This window comes from Coregonus clupeaformis, chromosome 25 (genome assembly GCF_020615455.1).
Source record: "Coregonus clupeaformis isolate EN_2021a chromosome 25, ASM2061545v1, whole genome shotgun sequence".
NCBI classification, from domain to species: Eukaryota; Metazoa; Chordata; class Actinopteri; order Salmoniformes; family Salmonidae; genus Coregonus; species Coregonus clupeaformis.
In genome coordinates this window covers 36,535,509-36,540,252 of record NC_059216.1, presented here as the reverse complement: position 1 = coordinate 36,540,252, position 4,744 = coordinate 36,535,509, and positions in this window count along the sequence as shown.

The window sequence follows — 4,744 nt, the reverse complement described above, 5'->3', positions numbered from 1 at the left end:
TAGCGCATAAAACGTGGTAATTAACTACGTACAATGACCATAATCCATTGTGTGCCCGCTTAACCTTGTCCGGTCTGTGTGGAGCAAGACACGGAGACTGAGAGGAGAGAGAACGCGCAATCGAGAGAGATAGAAAGCAGTTGCTTCGCGAGCCTGAAAATACATGATCTAAGTGATTGATAGTATTTAGCAGTCATAAAAGTATGCCTTATTTGCTTTGAAGAACTACTAAAATAGTGATTTTGTCAGACAGAATAGGCAGCAGCTCTATATGAGATAATGACTTGGAATGAAATAATAAAGTCATCAAATAAAGCAAATATTTTATTAAAAGTAAAGTAATGTGGATGAATGATGGTTAATAAGTGATAAGCAGTAATGGGCAGTCACTACCATCATGGGACTTTTATTAATTGTTTTATTCTGTGTTGTTACAGCATTCAACCCACATAATGTATAGTGCATTTAATGTCTAAAAAGATCATCGAAAACTGTGAATATTTTTTTAAATAATCGAACCGAATTCAAACCGACCTCAAAAAGCACTAATCGCTCAGCACTACATGAATGTAGAAATGATCTGTTTCAATTCTTTATTATTGCACCAAGGAACAAATCAGCATCAAGTAATCTACCATCATCAACAAGTAGCGGTTACCAGCAGGGTCAATATCATTTAAATTCAGGAAGTAAACTGATCCTAATTGTTCTATTTCAATTCCGATTCTAATTTTCAAAACAAAGACGAATTGGAATGTCAGTGTATTTTCCTGAATTGACTGAATTGAAGTGGAATTGACCCTAACCCTGGTTACCAGGGTCAAATGCACAGTGGTCATACTCAACCCAGCACATGGTTTTTAGTGGGGAGGCAAATCATTTATATTGGACGACGCAGGAGGTTAGTGGCACCTTAACTGGGGAGGATGGGCTCGTGGTAATGGTTGGAGAGGAAATAAGTGGAATGGTATCAAATACATCAAACGCATGGTTTCCAGGGGTTTGATGCCATTCCATTTGCTCTGTTTCAGCCATTATTATGAGCCGTTCTCCCCTCCGCAGCCTCCACTTTCATCTATTCCATCTGAAAAATAGTTTGTTTTGTGCAATTCACCGTAGTAGTTTTTGTTTTGATCAGTTCAAATCAAATCTTAACCTTTCAGACATGAGACAAATGTTGAATCTTGGCAATATTTTGCACTTGGACATGTTATTGTGCTATATTTTTGTAAAGATAGTTTAGATTTTAAAAAAGGAAGAAAAAAATGAATGTTGCTATTTTTGTAGAACGTAATAACAATGTTATGTTAAAGACTGCCACTCCTCGTTCAGGAGTTTAAGTTATGATGTTTTAAAAGGTGAAGAAGGGAGTTACATTTATATTCATAGACCCGTTGGGGTTTGTGTGTAGGTGGGGGAGTACAAATACTGATTTATATAGATTTTAAAGGTTGCAATCAATCATTTATATATATATATATATATATATATATATATACAGTACTAAAAACAAACTTACATATATATTAAAAGATAATAGATATTTCCAATTATTTAGATTATAAAACATTATTTCACATAACGATTGCACATAGCGTTTCTACTAACAGGGGTGACTGACACTGAGACTGTATAGAACATGTAGTGTACAGTGTTTGTACTCTAACATGGTGATGAAAAGTAAAAGCACTTCACAAATAAATGGATGAATAGTGCCCTTCAAGGAGCAAGCTGACTATAGTCTGATTCCAGATCTGTTTGTGGTGTTTTATGGCAATCATTTACATTACATTACATTTTAGTCATTTAGCAGACGCTCTTATCCAGAGCGACTTACAGGAGCAATTAGGGTTAAGTGCCTTGCTCAAGGGCACATTTACGTCATTTAGCAGACGCTCTTATCCAGAGCGACTCACCAATTGGTGCGTTCACCCTATAGCCAGTGGGATAACCACTTTACAATTTTTGGGGGGGGGGGTAGAAGGATTCAATGACCATAGGAGTTAGCAATACAGCACAAACAGATCTGGGCCCCGGCTACAAACTGAGGTCTTTGCCATTTCAGATCATTGTGTGAAGTTTACCTACTCCATGAACTCCCAATGCCTCGACTTGTAGATATTCTGTCTCATGACGCATTTGTTTTCATATATGTTTGTTTGTGTATAGCAGAGTAACTATTAGCAGTGATGTACATTTAAAACACTCAGAGAAAGAATGGAGAAAAATGAAGATTTCAGTTCTTGTATTATTATTTTGCTTTGTAAATATTGGCTTTCTTTGAGCTAGATTTAGACATTAATTTAGCTTTATGTTCCTTGCTTAAGCATATCCAACATTACATGTGTTTATTGCAAAAGAGTTTATATCTCTAAAAGAAACTACACAAAAATGTGTATTTAAACGCTAAATGCTGTGCTATCATGAAACCATTCAAAGTTGCATAGGCTCCAGGTACAGTATTCAGGTTGATAGGCAGTAGAGATACAATTTACTAGCGACATATAAAACAAAGGAACATCATATGGGTATGCATGGTGATTGCAATTATGAAATCAAAATGGTATCAATCATATTTTTGAAATTATCTGACTAAAACTGAAGATAGTTGCTGTGTACCGGTATATTTTATATAAATAATTTCCATGGTTAACATGCCAAAGTCACCTTATGAAAACAAAATGATCAGATCTCATTTTTAAATGTCTGACTAGTTAAACAAAGTAATATATTTTAATATAAAAATAAACTATTTACAAATCATAAAAAAACAACAACAGGGTATTTACAAGAATTATATACATTCACCGGCCATCTAGTAGAGGGTCAGACCTCCCTTTGCCTCCAGAACAGCCTGAATTGTTCGGGAAATGGATTCTACAAGTCGGAAACGTTCCACAGGGATGTTGGTCCATGCTGACATGATGGCATCACACAGTTGCTGCAGATTGGACGGCGGTACACCACCGCCACCAACCTGTACCGTTGACACCAGGCAGGATGGGTCCATGGACTCATACAGTTTACGCCAAATCCTGACTCTGCCATCAGCATGACGCAACAGGAACCGGGATTTGTCGGACCAGGCGATGTTTTTGCACTCCTCAATTGTCCAGTGTTGGTGATCGCGTGCCCACTAGAGCCGCTTCTTCTTGTTTTTAGCTGATAGGAATTAAACCCGGTGTGGTCGTTTGCTGCAATAGCCCATCCGTGACAAGGGTCGACGATTTGTACGTTCCGAGATGCCGTTCTGCTCACCACTGTTGTACTGCTCCGTTATTTGTCTGTTTGTGGCCCGCCTGTTAGCTTGCACCATTCTTGCCATTCTCCTTCGACCTCTCTCATCAACGAGCTGTGTTCGCCCACAGGACTGCCGCTGACTGGATATTTTTTGTTTGTTGCACCATTCTCAGTAAGCCCTAGACACTATCGTGTTTGAAAAGCCCAGGAGGGCGGACAATTCTGAGATACTGGATCAGGTGTGCCTGGCACCGACTATCATACCAAGATCATACCACATTCAAAGTCGCTTAGGTCACTCGTTTTTCCCATTCTAACGTTCAATCGAATAGTAACTGGATGCCTGTCTGCCTGCTTTATATAGCAGGCCACGTGACTCCTGTCTGTAGGAGCGATCCATTTTTGTGAACAGGGTGGTGAACCTAATAGACTGGCCGGTGAGTGTATATTGTCTGTCCCCTTTTCTTATATTTTTGTGTGAAAGAGTGGACAGATCACAACAACCTTTGTAGCAAAAAAACATCCCCAAATTTTCTGATTCTGTATGACCCATGTATTTTTATGGAAATCTACATGTCCTTTTCCGCTGAAGTCCTGCCTGGAATATTTTAACCATCTGAACTGTATGCTCTTGTAACGACTTTGGTTAAAAAGATATGGGGCATTGTTTTGTCTAACACATATTTTCAGCATTATGTGCTTATTTGGGGAAAAATGAATGCCTGTAAGTTAACGATGCAATATCATGGCACCATTTTGTAAGTGGTCTGTGGATTGGATCCAGGCCTCCATGTGTGTGAGTGAGTGAGTGTTTTAAAGTTGGTTGTAGTCTTCATTTACAGTCACATGATTCTTTATAGTCTCATGATTCTTTATAGTCTCAAAAAGTTCACAAAGCCTGCATCCCAAATGGGCTCTGGTCAAAAGTAGTGCATTACATATGGAATAGGGTGCCATTGGGATGCAGCCAAATGGTTCATATATGGAGGGTGCATACAGTTGAAGTTGGAAGTTTACATACACCTTAGCCAAATACATTTAAACTCAGTTTTTCACAACTCCTGACATTTAATCCTAGTAAAAATTCCCTGTTTTAGGTCAGTTAGAATCACCACTTTATTTTAAGAATGTGAAATGTCAGAATAATAGTAGAGAGAATGATTTATTTCAGCTTTTATTTATCTCATCACATTCCCAGTCGGTCAGAAGTTTACATACACTCAATTAGTATTTGGTAGCATTGCCTTTAAATTGTTTAACTTGGGTCAAACGTTTCGGGTAGCCTTCCACAAGGTTCCCACAATAAGTTGGGTGAATTTTGGCCCATTCCTCCTGACAGAGTTGGTGTAACGGAGTCAGGTTTGTAGGCCTCCTTGCTCGCACATGCTTCTTCAGTTCTGCCCACAAATTTTCTATAGGATTGACATCAGGGCTTTGTGATGGCCACTCCAATACCTTGACTTTGTTGTCCTTTGCAACTTTGGAAGTATGCTTGGGATCATTG